At 38.2% G+C, this 22304-nt stretch overlaps 1 protein-coding gene, 2 long non-coding RNA genes and 1 pseudogene across 6 annotated transcripts in view; 2 read left to right on the forward strand and 2 right to left on the reverse strand.

Annotated features, from left to right (window-relative positions):
• LOC144630429 (uncharacterized) overlaps positions 1-22304 on the reverse strand; it is an 89381-nt gene that overhangs the window by 35060 nt on the left and 32017 nt on the right. The window lies entirely within an intron of this gene.
• LOC144629658 (uncharacterized) overlaps positions 1-22304 on the reverse strand; it is a 240225-nt gene that overhangs the window by 22747 nt on the left and 195174 nt on the right. The window lies entirely within an intron of this gene.
• Positions 1297-9045, forward strand: LOC144630431 (uncharacterized). Of its 3 annotated transcripts, none has more exons than XR_013566523.1 (3): positions 1297-1522; positions 8600-8724; positions 8984-9045. It is a non-coding gene; the product is annotated as an uncharacterized LOC144630431 (long non-coding RNA). The 3 variants fall into 3 exon arrangements; XR_013566521.1 differs by having other exon boundaries at positions 8600-8711; XR_013566520.1 differs by having other exon boundaries at positions 8600-9039.
• LOC144630851 (uncharacterized) overlaps positions 8988-22304 on the forward strand; it is a 54870-nt pseudogene continuing 41553 nt past the window's right edge. The window contains exons 1-5 of the transcript XR_013566641.1: positions 8988-9044; positions 9251-9347; positions 9844-9973; positions 10142-10420; positions 10929-11134. The product of XR_013566641.1 is annotated as an uncharacterized LOC144630851 (transcript). The remainder of the gene's footprint in view (positions 9045-9250; positions 9348-9843; positions 9974-10141; positions 10421-10928; positions 11135-22304) is intronic.

A 22304-nucleotide genomic window follows, 5' to 3' on the forward strand; every position in this document is an offset into this window, starting at 1 on the left:
GTATATGAAAACCAGGCTTTAGCTTTCAAATGGTGAAACGCGGAGATTAAATGGGTCGGCCAGCACTTCCTGAATAAGAGAGTTGTTTGGATCACCTTGCAACCAGACGGACCTAAGAATAAATAATGACGACTTGTCAAACTACGCGTCTCGCAGAGTTTTAGCCAAATTATACACTGATCCGGCCCCGTCGGTTGGAATTTTTTTTCGCGACATCTTTTCGCAGCCTCGCTATCTCCTGCAATCGATCCTGCAAGGTCAAGAAAGTCTAGGGCTCGCAGAAAAGATTTAAGCCTCGCCGACTCATAACTTCTCTAGAGACATTCAGCGTCAATGTGTTACGAACTGATTTTTTTCTGCAATGAATTTATAATAGTTAACGTAATGGTGTTATGGGAATATAATGACTCAAGCTTCTTTACTCTGCAGGTTTACGCTTCAAACTGACTTTGTCAATTGCGTTGCCTCACTTGCTGTATGCAGTCTACATCGCTCATTAAAGTTAACTTAAAACCCAATTTTGCAGTGTTTTTTATTTTCCTTATTATTTTTTTTCAGAGTAATGATAAGAAATTGACTTCTGTGTATTGTATGAAACTAAACATCTTATATGTAGAAGTTGTCATTATCGTTAATATAGAAATGGCCGGTGGATTCTAGACCAAAGCAAGGGTCCGAAATTCGGACTCCTGTGTAACAGATATTGCTGCTATGTTAGTAATTTTTGCGAAAACTGTATCCGCAAAATGAACCGCAAAATGAACCGCAAAATGAACCGGACCCATTCGGACCCATTCTTTTAACTTTAGTTCTTTACATTTCAATAAAATTAAACAACTAATTCCATAGGACAATAAAGAACGTTCCGCACAAAAAGACATTTCTTATATTGCCTCAATTTTTTACTCCGCAAGAATTTGAGCTCCTCTGCAAATGATCAAACCAGAAATGTTTGGCGGAAAATTAAAAAAAAATAGGAAAACTGAAAATAGATTGGAAAGCGTTCTAAATAAAATACATTGAACAAAATAAGAATGGGTGCTCGTAACTTGATAGACTGCAAGCATAATAGCTACGTTAGAGCGTACTAGCCATGTCCAAGCATAAGAGCTGTGTCCAAGCATAATTACCAAGTCCGAGCACAAATACTGTATCCAAGCAGGAGAGAGCACTTCTAGCAGATAATAATCCTACTGAGAAATCCCGTTCCTACAGTAAAAAAACAGATTTAGTGCCAATTTTCTTTAACGCCTGTTGAACATTGGCAAAATAAAATAAAATAAAGCAAAACAAAACTAAAGATAACAGGAAGTGTTAATTAACCATTGTAAGTCAACAGAGTTTTGAACACGTACCGGTATGTCAAATAAACTGGTTTTCAATATTCATGTTTTTCATTGCATACATGGAAATGAAGTTATTTGTGGCATACAACCAATTGCACTGTGCCTCTTTCTGAAAAGAGAAGTTCCTGGTTGGCGAGACGAAGAAAAAGAATTGACACAGAGGTACAACGAACAAGGTGGGTAAGAAGAAATTATTTTACTTTTTATATATGTCCGATTTCGCAGTTTATTTATTCTGCCATTTACATTAGAAGCCGGCAATTTAAAATCGTGTTTCTTTTAATAAACTTATAATCAACCGTTTTTATTTTTTAAATAATGAGTTCTTGCTTTCAGCTGTACCTTGTACAAGCATCTTCGGCCACCTTTTAGGCTAAATTCCGTCCGTTTTTAAATTTTAGTAGCTGTCTCGTTTCTTTTCATCTGTTGATTTCCTGTCCTTCAGCGTCGATTTTCATAAAAAATCGGTATTTTTTATGTTCGTGTACCCACGTTTGCTTAGTTCTTCGTCGTCTCTTTATCTATGTTTTTCTTTTAAGTTTGATCGTAGTTTACACAAATGTGAAAATCACTGACATTAAACCAAAAGCCTGAGTTTTAAACAAAATGAAGGAAGCTCAACTTGTTAATTGGTTACCGAAACTTTCATCAAGGTCAATAACTTAAAATTTCCATTAATAAATTTTCGGCCTTTGACGATACTACGGTAATTAATGTTTATCTTTTTCGTCTTCATCTTCTCATACTTATGGTTCAACTTTCACTTGTTACAATTACGAAAAAAAGGTCGAAAGTAGAGCTCGGGAGAAAATGACACATCAATCAGCTGTATGCAACAGGTTTTCACGCGAAAGTACTAACCAAAGGTCATAAAAATGACTATAGTACAAACATTTGGTATTAACAAAGTTTTTGGAATGTGCGAACCCAAATCCTACGATTAACAAAATACACCAAAAAAATTTGGGAGGTTCCCACTATTGAGCTGTTCCATCTCATGGCCAATTTTTAATTGATATTAATTCTAAGAACTCGTTCTTCAGTCGTCTTCCCTTCTCCGTTCTAAAGTTCGACGATGTTCACTGAAAAACTTTATAAGAATCTGATAGAGCTTGGATCGACCTTTCTGCAGGACTGTTCATTTTGAATATCGGTTGCATTCTCACAGAGCTAATCAGAGAAAAACACTATCCGTTTTTTAATGCGAAATCGTTGTTTAAAAAGGCCAGTACACCTGGAATTGGTCAAGGTCCCCTTTTCAGGGTTTTCCAACTTTAAGGTAAATTCAAGATCATAGCACTAAACAAGTAGATTTGTTGCTGGAAAAGTAGCAACAAATGGGAATGCCGTAAAGATTTTTTTATGGTTTATGATGAACCGTAGACTACATTGCCCTTATCATTTTTATGATAAGGGCAACAGCGGAAGACGTTAGCCGCCAAAGTGTTCCCGTCACTGATATAGTTCAGGATAAGATATTTAAAACTGAGAACATTGAAGGTCCGTAAACATGAACGTCATCTCAATTAATTAACTCAAGGTGCCTTTACAACACACTAAATTGGAGTACTACGGTGTAGAACCTGATAAGCCTCCCTCTTATTGTTCCTCGCGAAAAGTGCATGTCTCATTCTTGGCACTCCTCGCTAGAAGCGAAAAAAAATAAGATCGACAAAATACTTAAACTCGGGGAAATTTCTTGGAATTGGTAGTCAACTATATTTAAAATAAGGCCCGAGAGAAACGTCGCGTTGCTGTTTTTGGTTGGTTTCCTCAGAAACGAAACGTTATTGTTTTGGATTCGATGTGAACTATTTACACAGCATGTCTACTATCCAAACAGAAGAACGCTCGTTACCACAATGTCAACACGTTGTGCTGAAGGCGAACAAACTCTTTTTTCATGTTCTTCAAATATCGAAAGGATAATCCTCAGCAACCCCAAAAAATATTGAAATTTTTTAGCTACTACAATGCTTTTAAAGTTCGAATAAAGCGATGTATTGGCGAAAAATATAAAGCGAGCTCTTTGCGTGTTTACTAGTACTTGATTGTTAATTAAATTTTAACAGACATCACGTAAGACACAAAAGTGGCGAAAAACGTCTAAATTCACGAGTATTTTTTACTACAGTTTACTCAAGTCAAACAAACACTTTTTTGTTGATAAAACTTTGATTAAATTTTAAGACACATGCAGTACTGTATTGATTAAAAATTTATTGTAAAAGTCAGCCGCATGTAACTGATTTAGCTGATTTAATTAGCAACGCACTGAAAGTGTAGACATTTGACGGAACGGCAAGGAATTTTAGCTTTCACGAAGGAAAATACCAAAAGAATTCGCTTTTGCTTAACATATTGGCATAGTCAACGTATTTCCGCATGTCGCTTAACGATATGAGGAATGAGAGTCCAACTGTAACTGAATAATTTAGATGTTAGCTAGTTCGGGCGGTTTATTCCCGGATTTATTTAAAGCAACTTAAGCGCTTTTGTTTGCACGCAGCTGAACACGAAAATAGAAACAATCGATCAATCAACTTGCAAAACCAGTTATCCTCGAGCTCATGCATTTGGCTAATTTCCTTGTCTTCCGCATCAAAACCTGTTCTCCTCAATTCCTCACAATTTAACCCAACCTTGCCAAAACCAGTTTGCCCAACACCCAAGGGACCAATATTTGATGCCGTTATTGGTTATTTCGGTTGTTAATCCAATTATCCTCACTCCCAAGGGAAATACACACGCACCCTGAAAACGACTAGGATGCCCTTAGGCATAAATCAGTTTAGTGGTTAAAAAGCGCGTTTTGGGGGAAAAAATTCGGAAATGAAAGGGTTAAGAAAAAAAAGAAAAACTCAGGGAAGAATTGACAGTCGGTCCATGTCAGGTTCGCATAAATTCTGCTTGTAAATTGGTGTATTATGCCTGCCGGCAGTGCTCGTAAAAGTCGCATTTTCTGCTCACTTGAAAATTTCACTCAGGCAACGAAATTATGTTCGAATTCTGCTCGGTACAGCTATCCATCAAATTGAAAATTTTTTTTTGTAATATCCCTGTACCCTGTAGAGTAAATGACTATGATGGCAATGTAGGCGCTTTCAGTTAACACTTTTCTCTTGGTTAATTCTACTGGGAATATCTTCTTCAGAGTGCAGTCGTGAGGAGGTTGCCTATTTACCGAGGTAGGATTTCGAGTTGGATTTTAATTCGAGTTGAATTTTGGAGTCTGATTATCAAATTAGATTTTTTGCAGGTATTTTTATTTATTTCCACTTCGGTTTCTTGCGGTTAGTTCCACTCCGGTTTGCTTACGGCAAGGGTCGCGGAGGGTTGGGCTGCCCCCCTACCCCCTATTTTTTTACAGTTACAAGAAAAAAATATAATGAATTAAGAAAGAACCACAAAATAACCAAAAACATTTCGTTTCTGGACGCTGTATTACTGATTTAGTCTGGACGGACGAAAGTAACAGCAGTGACTATAAGTACTACAGGATAGTGGACTTCTCATGAGAAAGGCCTGTTTCATCATTGGTCAGTTTCGATCTGAACAAAGGGTTTAGTTTGTAAGACATTACGATTCATTTTCGAGTTCAGTTGCTAAAGGTAATTCATCTTGTAACAATGAAAGTGAAATTGTCATTTCGCTTTTTATTCGTTCTGGTAGCGTCTTTGTTACCGGTACTCCAACATGATCTGAAAAGTTCGTGAGCAGTTTTATCGAATGAACGTTTTGTGGCATGGAGCACATTCTCGTCCCCATTGCCCTTTTGTTTCTCTTAGCCGGCTGGGCCTTGGCACGAGGAAACGAAGGGCTCTGGGGACACAGAATTTCCAGTCCTAGATTCTAGGACTTTCGGTCTTTATGTATGCAGTCATGACTTTTCAAAAGAATGTATGAGAGAGTCGTTTGGTTTTCGACTTCCGTTTAGGAATTCATTGTTCCAAACAGCCTATCAAAAAAATTGGAATTAATTCAAAAATCCTATGTCCCCAGAGCCCTCCGTTTTCTCGTGCCAAGCCGGCTAAGAGAAACGAAAGGGCTATGGGGACGAGAATGCATGGAGCAAAGTTGATTTATTGCAACGTTTTGTCGTTTTAAAAAATAACATAGTTTTAAGCGCTCAGCGTTTGAATTTTTAACTTTAAATTTTTATCTAAGAGGAATTGAAATCCAAATTTTCCAGGGGGGAACAATCCCCCGAACAACCCTAGTTGGCTCACTCTTACGCGTTCGCCTTTTAATCCTCCCCCTCCCCCACACCCACTCAAATTGTTGCCGCGCGGCCCCAGTACGGTTAGTTCCACTCCTGTTTGCTTGCGGTTAGCTTTTATTTCTTGGTTAGAGCAACACTATATCGTATATATGTTTACGCTTACAGCATAAAATTATGTAGTTTAAATTTTTGGTTTGTTCTCGGTTGGTACCAACTCGAAAATTCTACTCGAAATTAATTCCACATCAAAATCCTATCTCGAGATCAAATTCGTAATCCTAACTCAAAGAAGTCAGCCTGTCTCGGTTCGACTCAGTCGTGAGTGCGTTTGTTAATGCTATGCGTTACGAGATGCGAATCACAAGGTATTTTGGATACCAGGCTATATAGTTTTGATTTTTCGTCTTTTAATTTGAAAAATATCTTTTTTTTCTTCTGATCTTTCCAAGTTTTGCCCGAATTCTGCCCAAAAATACGAATTATGTCGGTCGAATGCCTGCTGCTGAAAGTTGTAAATTTTGCTTGAAATGAGTATTTTGACAGCAGAAAAGGAAGTAAACTCTTCTTTATTGGATCAACAAGCAAGGTCAGAGTCTACTTTCCCTCGGGTTTTGATCATAACTATCAATTTCATTTTCTATCTTTCTTTTCAGTTAGTTTCTAAATCAGCCTAAAGCAACCATAAAGAGCCTACTGATAATTTTCTTATTTATTTCAGGAATATAAAGCGCCTTAGTTTTATCATAATAACTGTGGGACGCGCGACTGGCAAAGTTGCCAAAATTCATCTGACGTCCATCATAATTGTGTTGGCTTCCGAGAGCGACTTTGCCCTAGATGGTTCCTTGTTTGCCCACGTTTCCAGCGGTGTTGCCAAAATTCATCTGACGCCGGTCATAATTGTGTGTGGCCGACGTCAAATGAATTTTGGCACACTCTGCACTCTATTATGGATGGTACCAACGTCAGATGATGTTTAGGAATACGCTGGCAACAATAGGGAGCTTTAGCAAAAAGCGACGGCAACGTAAACGAGAACGTCACCAAACAAAAGGTTTAATGAGCAGAATAATAGCTATGCACGTGCGTTTTAAATCCTTGACTGCTCTCTTCGAAACAATAACGTGAAATAACCAAGTTCTGGGTATTTTAGAGAACGTGAACAACAACGGCTAATGTTCGGTATTTCTATTCAGGGATGAACGCCTTCTTTACATAATCGGCTGGAGCTAGTTCGTAAACCAATAGATATACTGAATACATCTGGATAAGCACGAGATTCTCAAGTAAAATATAAATTCATCTTGCACCACGCGCTGTCCTCGGCGTCGCCGTCGTCACTGCTAAAGCTCCCTACTGGGTGATACTGGACGTCTGTGTCACGGATGTTAAACAAATTTAGGCATGGGAAATGGCCATTAAATTCGGCGAAATATAAAAGTAATTGCCTGAAACAGTGAAGGAACATTTCAATAACACAGCAAATACAAAAGAAGGTACGGATGGTCAAGAGTGAAGGAGATTGAATCGGATTGCCATATGGGTTTTTGAAATACAGTTGGCTGAACAGTTTTCAAAGTTAATCTCGTTTGCTTGTAACTTTAAAGTATAACCCGGGAAATATATTTGGTTAATGAAGCTTTGGTTTTTCATTTATGTCTATTCAAGTAATTTCTTCGCAAACATTAAGTTTCATGGCGAGCATTTGGCAAAACTTAATTAAATAAACTTAACTCAGCCGTGGCACAGTCCCTTTAACTGTAAACGTGTTATTTACTATGAACTAACGCCAAAACACAGTGCCACAGCACTCGTTGAGATCAAAGCGTTTGGTGACAGTAAAAAGATGAAGAGTATCTCACTTGGAAAATTAAAAAGTCACGATATTAAAGATGGAAAAGAAAATTTATTAATCCTATGATGTTACTAAATAAAACAGTTGTTGTGTCGAATTGTAAGTGATGGTTGTTGAACAATTACAATGGAATCAAGTACAATTGCTGAAAGCTCTCCTGAAATGCTAATTTTAATGATTAATGTTGCGAAAACTTAATTTAGTTCGCTCGTGTTCTATCTAGATCTACCATTTCAACAGCAACCGAATTTAGTTAAAGTTTCCCAATAAAAAAAGTAATAGTTTTCACCCATTTTCAGTCGAAATGGTTGATAACTTTTAGGACGTGATTATTGGAGTGAATCTTGTTGGTTGATTTAAAAAATGTATTGGTTGATTTCATAGGTTGAAGCGGTTTGTTGAACATGGTTCAACCGTGTCAAACGATAACGATTGAAACTGTTGAATTGTGAAACTTCGACCAAATCTCTCGGCACCAATTCAACATTGAAAACGTTGATAAGCCAAATAGAGTTAAAACAGTGTTCTCCAAAGAGAAGATGAACTGAACCCAACCAACTGAAGACGGCTAATCTCTTAATTGTTTTCCGTTTCCTGCAGTTGTTTATTTCCGTTTCCTGTAGTTCTTTCTTTCCGAATCGATAGGCTTTTGTGCATTATGCTAGAATAGATCTTTCGAGACTTCTTTTCACTTTGTGATATTGGTCATGTAGCGAAAATCTGGCGGAAAATGAAAACTAATTAAGATTTTTTTGAGTAAATAAAAACTCAAGCCCCCGATCGGGCTTAGTTCTCTTGACTCGGTCAGAATGACTGAGTACCGTGAAGGAGACTTCAACGGGTTAATGTTAAAATTGTCATTGCACGTTGTTGGGAACGCAAACGAAAAAAAGGAAAAACAGCTATCAGCGAGAGTTATTATAAGCAGTTTGGTGACCATTTTTTTGTGGAAATAGCATTCTTCTGAAAACAAAAATTTGTGTATTAATTAACGGTGTTGGTGACAAAGGACCACTATCCCTCATGCACGCTTGATTATGAAGTACGTTTTCCGTATCCTTTGGTTACATGTTTGTATCCGTTTCCTGAAGTGATTTACATCCGTTTCCTGTTGCACCTTCCATCCTATGAATTAATATGCTAATGACGGCATTGGATGCTGTTTTTATTAAACAGATCGTGTTGAGCAGATCAATTCGCCATCGACGGTGATTCCAAGAGGAGAGGCTTTCCGAGCGTCCAAACTTGATCTTCTACTTACAAGCAACTGGTGATTCTCTCACAAAAGGTATTTCTGACAAGTATATTTTTCTTCACTTTATTCCAAATTCTAATGTGTTAGGGCTAGTGGTTGGATTTTCTACTTGTTTACCTCAGCGACGGTATGTTATCCTTTCTTTTTCTACCTCTAACATTTCTCGGCAGACATGCAGTATGGCGCTTCAAATCGACTAAGAAAGTGTTTGCTGATTTACGATACACACGCAAAAAGCACACTGATCTAATACTGTCTAAAAGCTACACTGATAATTTACTATTTTCTGTTATGTACTTTTTAAGGAAGATGGAGATGAAGTGCCTTGTCCTTTTCTTCATGTCTATTGGCCTGGCGACGTCTATTGTAAGTTATATATATAGTCATGATGATGATAAAAATAATAATAGAAAGCCCTTTTTAAAAAGGGAAGTGTTTAGTTGAGTTTCTGATCGGAAAACACCATCTATAAGGTTAACACAAAGCGCGAACAATTTCAAATTTCTTTATGATTGCTGAGTCGTTTTCTTAATAGATTGATATGTTTTTCTATATATCTTTATTCATTTTAGGGACCTTATATTCATCGTGATTCTGCGAAGAAACTTGTTCGGCTTGCAAGGGATCCTCAACATCGTGATCCATTGGAGCTGGACAACGCGATGACCAGTAAGTCTATCAGTTTATTTATAGTAGCTGGTTTCACTGAACTTTGAAAATTGCTTTGTTTTAATGGCCTGGGTTTGATAGCAACATGCGCTTGTCAAATTGTACGTTTATGCTATTTTTGCTTAACTTAATATGGGTTTAATGGCAATTTCCCGTTCACATTTCGAGCAATGCAAAACCTAAATGCTCATGTCATAAATTTTTGTTTGCGGTGTTTTGTGAATTTTTGGGGGACGTTTGGGAGGAAATAGTATTATTATATGCGAAAATGCGCGTACGATTCTTGATACATATGTATACAAATATAAATATACATGAGTCTCTATGTATTTATATACATATATAATACGTATCTGTATCTCTGTTGTCATATACATACTGTGTAATGACTGTAATAGATGTTGTTTCTTCTTTTTTGTTAAGCGTAGAAAGTAAAGCTACAGGTGTTTAGCGAAAACTTTAAGTTTAATTCAATAGTAATACGCCTTTTTTGCAGAAACACGCCGCGGCTACCCCCCACATCAAATGAATTTTGGCAACACCGCTTGTAATGTTGGGCAACAAGGAAGGAACTCGGGCAATGTCGCTGTCGGATCTCAATACAATTGGCGAAGTCAAGTCATCTGACGTCGAGCATACTTGTACTGAGATCCGACATCGACATTGCCCGAGTTGGTTGCTTGTTGGCCAACATTGCCAGAGGTGTTGCCAATTGACATCTTACGTCGCCAATTGTGTTGAGATTCGACAGCAACATTGCCCGAAGTTGATTCATTGTTGCCCAACGTTGCCAGCTTTGTTGCCAAAAGACATCACGTTGGGCAACAAGGAATCAACATCGGGCAATGCTGCTGTCGAATCTCAACACAATTGGCGACGTCAAATGTCTTTTGGCAACACCTTTGGCAATGTCGGCCAACAAGGAACCAACTCAGGCAATGCCGCTGTCGGGTCTCAGTACAATTATGGTCGTCGTCAAATATATTTCGGCAACACCGCTGGCAACGTTGGCCAACAAGGAACCAACTCTGGCAATGTCGCTGTCGGACCTCAATACAATTATGGCTGACGTGGTAGGTACTATTTTTTTTTAACAAAGGATATAATTGAAATGAATTAACTCTTAGAGCTAACAGAGCTACTTGTAAACAACACATGAGAAAGAGGGTCCTGAAGGGGGGGGGGGAGGGGTATAAAATCCCATTTCCAACCTAAATTTTGCCCAAATCCCATTTTCCAGCCTATTGTTTTCCAGATTTTCCAAATCCCAGTCCCAGTGCTATTATTTATTTGTTTGTGATTCCCAGTCTCAGTGACTCAAATCCCAGTTCCAATTTTACCCCTTCAGGCCCCTCGAGAAAAACAATGGGACTACTAATATTCTTTAGTGGAAATCTGTGAATCTGATTGGTCCTTCCGCTGATTTCTTTCTGATGATTAAACAGGGTGTCTAATATGCAGTTACAAGGCTGTTTTACTGGTCGAAACGAGCTCCATACTAGAACAAAAATAAGAGAAAATGTCAGTCTAGATTTACCCGAAGGAAGGATTTTAATTCAATTGTAATATTCTCTTTTTTAGAGAAACCGGACTGAACCACTGACGTGTGAGGAAGCTGTAGTAATGGCCTGAATAAAAAAGCGAATCAAGATTTTGTTCCTTGGTTTTACCTTGAGCATGGAAAACGGCTTTCGGTTGTAGTTTAGTAATGTTTGTGCTTTTAGAGCTGATGTTAACTCGGCACATGTAGAGAGCAATAATTGTTAAAGCAGAAAAGCAATAAAGGTGTTAAAAAGCAGTTTTACTGTTTACATGATCAGTATTTGGTTAGATTGTCCATTGATGTGACTTTGATTGAGGAAAGGATGAAGTATAACTTGACATCGTAGCTAAACATTCACCACGAACTGAGTCTAGCTAATCAAGGACTGTAATTTAAATTCCGAAAACAAGCTTCTCCACCCCACCCCCACTTTTTTATTTTTTTCTTTGACCCCCGCTCGTGACAAAATGAACATTTTATCTTTAATAAAAATAGTCAGAAGCATATCACTTAAAAACCTGTGATGTTACTAAATAAAAGATTTGTCGTAATTGGTTTTCAATTTCCTTGCATGGATATTTTCTCCTTTTCTCGCTCTTTGCTTCAGCTGTCTTTACCTATATATTATATATATATATATATATATATATATATATATATATATATATATATATATATATATATATATATATATATATATATATATAGCGATGAATAATTCCCACGATGCGCAAAGTATTTCACGTTGTTTTTGGTGCGAGCAAATTTTTATTGTACCCAAACCAGAAACCAGTAGCCTGCGCCAATTTGTTGACCTCGTTGATTTGCGTTTTGATATGTGACCAGGCGCGAGGCAGGATCTCACAAACAAGTGACATCTTGGATTTCACAGCGTGCACAAAGTTAACTAAAACAGTAAATATTCTGCATTTGAAAGCAAAAACTGTGAAAAAGTTCACTCAAATGGACTCCTAACTCTCTTCAGTCTAATTTTACTACTGTGATTTGCAGCTTACCGGCCCTATCCCCCACCCGGGGGCAAGGAACTAAGAGAGAGGTTTGCAGCTTGAAACCGACATCGTGAATGCAATACAGGGGAGTACCTGGCGTAAAACTTTTTGCATAACCAGTGCCAGTGCTGTACGTCACCATAAATGACCGAAAGTATACACGATAGAGGATCCTGCCTGAACTCTTGTTGTGCAGACTAAATCTTAATTCGCTTCCTGAGAAAGTATGTCATAGTACGTCTGTTAAACTTCCTACGGCACCTTGCATCGATCTCGCCTGCACTTCCTAACCTCTGGGTATTACTAGTATAGATTTATTAAAGAGTATCAGTTACCAGAAGTCTCCTTTACCGTATGATTATACTTGCTTTATATCGCTACTTATATCGTAATCCCGACGTATCTTATCGAACAAATATGTCTATGTCTATGTCTATGTCTAACAAAATCGAACCAAAATTCAATCGAACCCAATCGAACACCAATCGTTCGATTGGGTTTGGTAATCGAACAAGATCGAACATCTATTTTGCTGTGAGTTCGATTATCGAACCAATCGAACAAAATCGAACGCACTCGAACTCAATCCGATTTTATTTTGTTCGGATACCATCTCTTGATAAGCAAATCACGCCAAAGATCCAAAGAGGCGAGACCATCGCCCGCTCAAGATGTCCTAACTGGCCTCTAGTGTTAGTCGCTTTGAACGCTCTTTCTTTGGAACCTCGCGATCTTCTTATTTCGAGCACCTTTTTGAATAATTTCGAGCAATTTGTGGAAAGTCCTAAAAGTGGGACGGGGACGCGGGGACTGGGACGTGAGGACGCGTGTTTGGGACGCGGGACGCGGGGACGCGTGGCTTGGAACACGGGGATGTGGGACATGGTGACGTGGGACTCGGTGACTTGAGACTCGGGGGGCGGGGACGTGGGAACGCGACATCGGGGACGCAGGGACGTATTAAACAAATAGAGCCAGTTTTTGTGTTGAATGTAAAAAACGTGAACGCACGTCATCACCTTCCTGAGCATTTCATCCACCGAGTAATTTAATTCTATATAATATATATTTAGTCAAATTTAATTTTTCATTATGCAGCAAAGACATTTTAAGATTTTGTGAGACTAAGTCTTCAATTTCAAGTCATCTGCCTTTGTTAACCGGATGAAACTGAACGGTTTGCCGATCTTTTATGAAGCTGACACAGACAGACTTCGTCGCGTCAACATGTTTCGTAATTTTCAGAGTTTTCGTAAGGCCCCTCTGGCTGAGGTTGATCTGGACACTCTGAAATTTTCGTAACTTTCGTAAGATGGCAGTGAAAAATCGTAAATTTTGAAATTTTCGTAGTTGCGTTCAATCCTGGACATATCACGAGAGTTTTATCAACAAGGGTCTGAACCACAGCAATTTTTTATGTTAATGAGGTGAAAGAGGAAAAACTTGTCAATAAGCCAGTGAGTGTTTTCTTACGAAATACTCCAGTAATTACATTGATGTTTTACCAGCTTCAACCGAAAGTGCATTCGTCCACTTTCACAATTTTATTGCAACAATGTAAACATCGTGCTACTGAGCATTTTCTTCTTTTAAAGTAGGTAGTCTCCTTAGTGTGAAGGACCCCACCCTAGTGGTCTTTCTCTCGTGTGCGGCTGTGCAGCTTACTATGTCGGTGAAACCTCCCTACATTTCAACAAACGTGTAAGATGTAAGAAAACACCAAACAACGGACAGGGCATCGCACATTTTTAAATATCTTGAGAGCTCAGAAACATGCCGCTCAGTATGCTCACAGGCCAATTTTGACATCATCGATCAGACCTCTTCACAGTTTGCACGCAAGGTCAAAGAAGCGCTTCACATCCGTTGGGGAAAAACCAACACTTAACGCACAAGTTCGTCACGTTAATTTAAAACTTTCTATTTAATTTTCTCATTATTGTTACTCTGCTAATTATTACTATTATTATTGTAATTTCCCTTACTATTTATACTTTATTGCAACCTTCTTCAAATCACACTGAAAATGGCAGACGTTTCTCCCGAAACATGTCTGCAAAACTAATCAAAAGCCCTCTGGGCTTAGTGTCTCGTGACTCTTTTCAGAGTTTAATTTATTTGAAAATAGACCGCTTTTCACGTCTATTTATTGCTTGTAAAGATATTGAAAATTAAAAAGCGTGCATCTAACATAAAGAAACATTTAGACTCCTCACCCCTAAAATTTGAACTAAAACTAAAGCTACTTTTGTCGCTCGATAAAAGTTGTGACATTCACAACACGATATACGAAACTCTTGATTCACTTGTCAATACACCTTATTCATAAATGGCGGAACGCGCGGAAGAGTTTGGGTCGAGTACATGAAAGCGAGGCTAGTGAGGCATCGGCTTCGAACCAAAACAAAGAGTAGTATGGCGAATAGCTGCGAATTGAAGTAGTATTTGATAATTCTTGAAATATCTCGTCGGTTAGAAAGCGATTCTTTGGTTTTGATGACTACCATTGGAATGTCTAGTTTGTCAACTGCAGATATGGCCGTATGGTTTCGAATTCAACACAAATCATGGAAAAAATTTCGTCGGAAAACCGCATCGATCCTCGCAGTCTCTTCCCTGCTGCTCGTGTACAATTGTAATCCAGACTACTTTCAAGTTTCCTTTTTATGGAAGACCCTAGAAGCTTGCAAGAAGGCAGAGGAAAGAAACACGATATGAAAGAGACTATGGAGCTTGTTAAAAAAATTAACACGTCTCTCGATACGGTAAGCAAAAATCGCGATTATATAAAGACACAAGGTTTCTTGAGTATTTTGTCTTCAAACACATTTATAAGCTAAAATGTTGTTCACAACGGTTGATCATTCTTTGTAGACGTTACTTGTAACAAATCTTTAAATTTAAGAAGAAGTAAAGCCAAGGAAAGTAGAAATAGGGTATAAAGAGCGAGCTTTCAAATTTTATACTTTTCAAATTGAAATAAATTTTACAGCGGTAAGATTCTTGCAATTTTAAATATTCCGATACATTTGCTGAATTTAGAATTAAAGCACTTCTTTGATGTCAAATCGTCTTCTTGATTTTTTTGTCCATATATACTGATCCATTTCTGATTCTTAAATTGTGTATACATTTGAATGCTCGAGTTCGAATGCCGAGGTTAGTGGGTGAAAGTTTTGTAAAACGATCACGGCTGACCTGAAATATTTTTAACCTGTTTGCGTAGTCGCTAGTCGCACAATGTTGGCGATTTTTTTTTACTTTCCATATCCAGAGACGTGCAAAATCGCTATAGTCTCTATAATATCTATATTTTTCAAGCTTCCAAAGTCTTCCATTAAAACGATACTATAGTAATACGGTTAACTGTACACAAAGCAGTGAAGAGATTAAGAAGATCGATGCGGTTTTGCGACGAAATTTTTCCATGATTTGTGTTGACTTCGCATCCATACGACCGTTTATGCAGTTGTCAAATCAGGGATTCCAATGGCAGTCATCAAAACCCAAGAATCGCTTTCTAACCGACGAGATATTTCAAGAATTATCAAATACTACTTCAATTCGCCATACTACTCTTTGTTTTGGTTCGAAGCCGATGCCTCACTAGCCTCGCTTTCATGTACTCGACCCAAACTCTTCCGCGCGTTCCGCCATTTATGAATAAGGTGTATTCAGAAACCTTTGTCGTGAATGCTTGCGCTGAACTTCACGATTTCACAGTTAAAGATAAAAACAAAGGTTTATTCCAACTACAAAAGGTTCTCACGCGAAAGGCTCAAAATCCAACTAAAAATATATATATATATATATATATATAAGATTACATGCTTAAAAACAAAGTTTTGAAATCGATGCCTTAATGGTATCCATTCCAATCACTATCGAAATCACTATCACGGTAATTAAGCGTCCATCTTGATTCATACTAATTGATCGTTGCTATTTCTGTCAGGCGGATAATGTTTGTACTTATAATTGTCACGCGACTTGTTTCCGACACCTTATCAAAAGCGATTTTTCCAAGCAGCCGAACGTAGGCTTGACTTAAATTCAAAGTACATTCCAGCATGTAGCCGTTGAACAGTTATAGGACTCCGATAACAGCAGAAAAAGAATACAGACAGAAATGCTTGGGAAATTGCTCTGATAAGGTTTTCGAAAGTAGGCTTGACGTAAATTCAAAGTACACTCCAGCATGTAGCCGTTGAACAGTTATATATAGGACTCCGATAACAGCAGAAAAAGAATACAGACAGAAATGCTTGAGAAATTGCTCTGATAAGGTTTCTGAATTGATTGTCGCAAAATATTATCTGCTCAAGTAACGCAACCCGTGACATGTAACCCTTAAAATATATATAGAGCGTGCACGTAAATTTAATTAACCAAAACATATGTATTGTAAACAAGAACCGGGTGAGACATTGATTGTTATCAAAAGCAAATGGACTCGACAATTTAGAGATAAGGCCTTTTAGCAAGCCGAAAGGATCTCTAAATAGAGCGTTATCTCTCTCTCCAGAGAGAGTCGTGACGTTCACTTTGCAATTTGGGTGTTAAGTTTTGTCTTTCTTACAGCGACGAGTTGACCTTTGGCGTGTGTCTTCGTGACTGTTGAACTTTTTTCCCACACGTTTTAGGGTAATACTCGAATTGAAGACACGCAAGGAAAATAATGTCCACGGGATCTACCAGTTTTTTTTGAAGTAGTTTAATCAGCGCAAATTCCAACTTGCACCAGCTAGCTAATCAACTCAAAGGAAAGGCACACATGTAGTTCGACTATTGCGGTCTATTACATCTTTGAAGTCGGATCTAATCAAAACTTGAAACGACAAAAAAAGCTTTTTCTGACATATTGTCGACATACCTACAGTTCGCAATCCTGTTTAAGACATGCTTTTTCCCTTTTGTTGTACCAAAATCCCAAACACTCTGCTCCAATATAGTCACGAACGGTTAGCTATTATCTGATTGACTAATATGACTAGACTATATGGCGGGAATTTCGTGTGATCGCTTTTATTAACAGATAAGGTCAACGCTTAATATCATCGTGGGAGTCCACCGAATGTGTTGCGCTTGAGACACCGATCAGAAGACCCATATAGGGCTGTGAACTAACTACAGCAATAAACGTAAAAAAAGAAATAAATTTTAAGAACAGTAAAGTGTACCTGTATTTTTACACAATAAGCCCTTTACAATAAATACTCCTAACCTACAGTTTGATAAACCAGCGCGTTAGTTGCGACCTTTGTAAAGAAACATTATCTGTTCTTTGATATGAAATTCCGGCGGCCTCAGATCACAAAGCAAATGTTGACATGGCGGGAAAAATGTTGACATGGCGGGAAAATTCCGCGGCCTCACAAAGCAAATGTTGACATGGCGGGAAAAATGTTGACATGGCGGGAAAATTCGGCGGCCTCAGAAAGCAAACACGCATGGAATGCACCTCTCCCCCTGTAGAATTATCTCGTGTCGTCATGACAACGTCATGACGTCACGAGACAAAAAGTGTCGTGTTTTGTTATGTGTTGCTCAGACCAGTCTGAAAACAGTAGTCTTCGAGGTTAATCTAGCCTGCGTTGCAGACGAACTAAACCCTGGTATAGTCCGTCTGCAAAACGCAGCCCGAAAGTTTGTTCTGATATCCCGCAGGTTTGCAAGGATCTGTGTATTCATTTCTGATTGGCTAGTTTCATATTACTTTCAAACACGCTTTGTCATTGGATAAAATCAAAATCAAAACTGGTCACGCAAGGCTTACTAAGCTAAAAATAAATTTATTTCGAAAGACGGGATGAAAACAGTTCGACGTACTCGCCTAAATCAAGAGTCTGAGATGGACAGCTTTTTTTATATGTAAACAGATTTTATTTTCCAGAATAAGTATAAAAGACGTTATTGTAATTATCAATCGAAGGTAGTGGATCAAAGATATGCCGTAGCCTGTTGGCAACTCAAGAATGCATTGTGACCTCCAAAAATTTCCCGCAGCGAGCTTCCTGTTTATTTCGAAGATGATTAATTTCAAACCGCTTCTTTTACAGCTTTGACTGAAGTCTTCCTAGCAGTTTCCTTCGCTTGCTTCGTGCGCTTGGAGAGAAATTGTCTGTTACGCAAGGTACTCTGAATGCTCTTTGCAAATTACCTTTGGAAATCTCCGCGCCGACATTCTGTTAGCACACCGAATAAGCAAAGGAAGACTGTCAGCGTGACCACAAAACAAAAGCGCGTTAGAGAGTAATGACAGTAATGTGAAACTAGCCAATCAGAAATGAATACACAGATCCTTGCAAACCTGCGGGATATCGGAACAAGCTTTTCGGCTGCGTTTCGCAGACGGACTATACCGAGGTTTTGTGACACGTCCGGCTGCGACGCAGGCTAGGTTAATCGGAATTGCTGGTTATCCTTTACAATAAAAGTATCTTGACTCTCTTCGTAGAAGTCAACAGCACAAATGCTTTTGCGACAAACTAGGAGTAAAAGCGACTGAGCAGACACCTACAAGAGTAAGTCAAGCATTTGTTTGAAGAGAAAAACTTCCGTTAAGGTTTCCAACATCATGAAAAGGTAACGACATGTAAAACGGGGCAAAAATATTTTAAACCCTTGGGGGGGGGGGGGGCATCTGAAAAGGGGTCTGTTTAGGGGTGTACGTTACAGAATTTGATGTGCGTTAGAAAGTAATTCGTAGGTTTACTGGCAAAGAATTCCAATACTTGTACTAAATCTTTAGGATAAACAACGTAACGCCGTTACGTATTAAGTCGTCAATTTCCGATGGCCGTATAAATTACTGAGAATTGAGGATCACCCAATTAAAGCGTGCACATCGATAGAATTTTAGATATTGCATTGCGCTTATTAAGATCAATCCGAAGTAAAGCCGAAAAGTAATAGCAAACATATGGTCGTTTCTAACTGGTTACAGCTCATGCCAATCGATTTGCAGCTCTTAAACAATTTCTCTTTGAAAAAATGAAAACTCCTGCTAATGATCAATTCCAACGCATCACTCCCAAATGAACTCTGACTAATCAAGCTAACAGTTAAGCTGCACTTAAACATCTTTATTCCTTTTTCCTTTTACAATTTTTGCTCCTTTCCCGAGTAGAGTGCTGAGTAGGGTGCGTAATTGCCTTGATATCCGAGTGCGACTTTAACCGGGTTGCTTCCCTGTTGGCCAATAGGGAGCTTTAGCAGTGACGACGGCGACGGACAGCGCGTGGTGCAAGATGAATTTATATTTTACTTGAGAATCTCGTGTTTATCCAGATGTATTCAGTACATCGATTGGTTTACGAGCTAGCTCCAGCTGATTATGTAAAGAAAGCGTTCATCCCTAAATAGAAATACCGAAAATTAGCCGTTGTTGTTCACGTTCTCTAAAATACCCAGAACTTGGTCATTTCACGTTATTGTTTCGAAGAGAGCAGTCAAGGATTTAAAACGCACGTGCATAGCTATTATCCTGCTCATTAAACCTTTTGTTTGGTGACGTTCTCGTTTACGTTGCCGTTGTTTTTTGCTAAAGCTCCCTACGCGGGATAACGCGGGTTCGTGTGTTTATTTATGGGTTAGAGACTTTTGCGAGTGTTTTGTTTGCAAATACACGCACGCACTGGCTGCACAATAAGCGAGAAATTTTCAATACTGAAATGCTAATTTTAATGATTAATGTTGCGAAAACTTAATTTAGTTCGGTCGTGTTCTATCTAGATCTACCATTTCAATGCAGTATTGAAAATTTTGAGTTGATTGTGAGGCCAGCAAGTGTGTGTATTTGTAAAGAAAACACGAACAGACAGACTCTAACCCTTTTAATATACAATCTGAGTACACTGCAAGCGATCATCGACTTAACGAACTTCAAACAATAATGTTTAAATTTATAAATAAGAAGTTAGTAGTACATAATTACACGGGATTAGATCAATAATACTAGTTGTACCTATCGGTAAGTGCCAACGAGCGAAATACTCATGTTTGTTCATAAGAACAGATATTGAATGGTTTCTGATAGAACTATATTTGAAATGACCAAAATATGGTAAATTGTATTTTAGGTAATATGCGAAAAAAGTGCTATTTCTCTGGTGTTCATAAATGACACAGGCTTGATAGCCTGCATAGCAGGCGCCGTAGTTTCCAGCGCGCGTATTCTCGCGATCGCGCACTCTTTTAAACGCACTAAAAAACGTACACAGATGTCTGCTACGCAGGCTACGGGTTTGACAGATTGATAACTCTTGACAAATCTTTAAATTCTTTTCAACGTTAAAATGTCACAAAATGTAGGCAATAAATGAGGTTTAATCACTCTTTTTTAAATACAACACGCGATGGTTAAAATGTTTCCGTCCACAAAAGGGATAGTTGCATTTCAAGAACTTCTTATAAATCAAATCCCAAAATCAATACTGCTAAGATGCTTTTTTAAAAACCATGATTTTCAGTAATCAGAGACAGTAATGCACGGGTCAGATTTCAGTCTTGCATGCGAAGTGTCATGTTCAGTTACGCAAAACTTGAAAAATTTGAACAGAAAACAAAGCTTGAACGGTCAAGGATTATTTGGAGACAAAATTTTTATTCAAGTTAACATTACATTTGCCGTTAGAAGCAAAAAACTTTTGACTTTCTTGTGTGTATGACATGCAGTAATTTTAGTGAGCGTCGCTTTGTATTGATGTTATTCCTACGCGGAGCGAAAATGCGTGCCAAATAAAATATAAACGGTATTTGATTTGGAATAAATCATCGGTCAAACAATTACTATTAACACAATCAACACATTTACCCGACTTCAGCATTCTCATAAGTCAAGAAAACTCTATTAGAAGTCAACAGTCCGCTTTTGATTTTCATGTCTCTCTTCGATCGTAAATCAAAGGACTCCAAAGTCGAAAGATTATTTCATCGCTTTGAAGACCTTGATGTTCATTTTTTCGGCGGTCGAATATTCTGTAGGGTATTCTCTTTCGATTTATAATTCCCTAAAGGTGTATTTATCGGTAAAGGGATGAATGACCACATTGAAAATTTAACAGCGAGCCGCGTGGACGCCATTTTGGTCATTTGCTCTCTAGCAAGGAGTGAGAGACTGGGAACCAGTTGGGAAGAACAATACAACCCAAATATGGGGTTTACTTACACCCAAATATGGTCAAAAAAAAGTCCCTTACGCAGAACTTAAGATTTTCTCTACCTATACACTCATACGCACACGGCTCTATGATTCTGCCGCCTCGACAGCCTCGCCTCTTGGCTCGGCTGTCTCGTTGGCAATAATAATCACAAGTAAGGCGTACAGAAATAAAGCTTACAATGGTTAAAAAAAATCCTTCTCTAGCTGTGGTCGTTCATAAATACAGTCAGCGAGAAGCTTGTTCAAAGCGAGTCGATGGCTTTCACAATCAAGCAACAAGCAAGTCAATCGCACACAAAAATGTATTTGATGCAATGTGTGGCTTCAATAGTTCAGTTGGTAGAGCATCGCACCGGTATCGCGGAGGTCACGGGTTCGAATCCCGTTGAAGCCCTGATTTTTTTTTTCAGGCTTCTTTATTCCAATTGCTTAAGTTGGAAATTCACTGCGATGATCATTTATCACTTTCAAAAATGTATTTGTTGAGCTTTACTGAGTTTACCTTTGAAAATGGAAGCGCTTCAGGTTGTTATCCTCTTCGATTTTGTTTGGTGTTGGATATGATAATTTCAGAAAAATATTTTTTTCTTCCACTTCTGCAAGCTTGAAGCTGAAGACATTTTCAATATATAATGCACGATTTTTGTGCATTATTTTCAATAATTCACTGTCGGAGAACAGGGGTCAGTCGTGGGTTGTGATTTTTTGTGATCTAACTGATCAAGTCTGAGAAAACATGGACGAGGGAAAACCGTTTTGTTTCGTGCGGCTTGAAGCAAGTTTTGAAGTGAACGCAGCTAAACCCGTTCATGATCAATTCAGGCAGTCATAACAAACTAGCTGCAAGTTCAGTAATATGCATATATTTAATATATGAAAATTTCTTAAGTCTTTTTCTTTGCAGTCTATAGATTTTTTGACTGCATTTTTTTATAGGCCTTTTGAGGTGGGGAAGGAGGAAAGCTTAATGGAGAAAGCTTAATGGAGAAAGGACTTGTTTCAAGTCGTATATTAGTTAAGATAAATATTAACACTATAAAGTTGACTTTGTAATGTTTTAGTGTTACTTGATAACACATTTACAGAAAATACAAACATTAGTCTCTAAATTTAGCGGACGAATTACTTTAAAAGCGGGCAGCAAAACTGTCATCATTTACTGTCTAGGAAAGGGGGCTTATCGACTGACATCAGATTACCGACTACGTTACACTACATTGCATTACATCACTGTCATTAGA

This window comes from Oculina patagonica, chromosome 11, assembly GCF_052425735.1.
Source record: "Oculina patagonica isolate OP01 chromosome 11, crgOcupat, whole genome shotgun sequence".
NCBI classification, from domain to species: Eukaryota; Metazoa; Cnidaria; class Anthozoa; order Scleractinia; family Oculinidae; genus Oculina; species Oculina patagonica.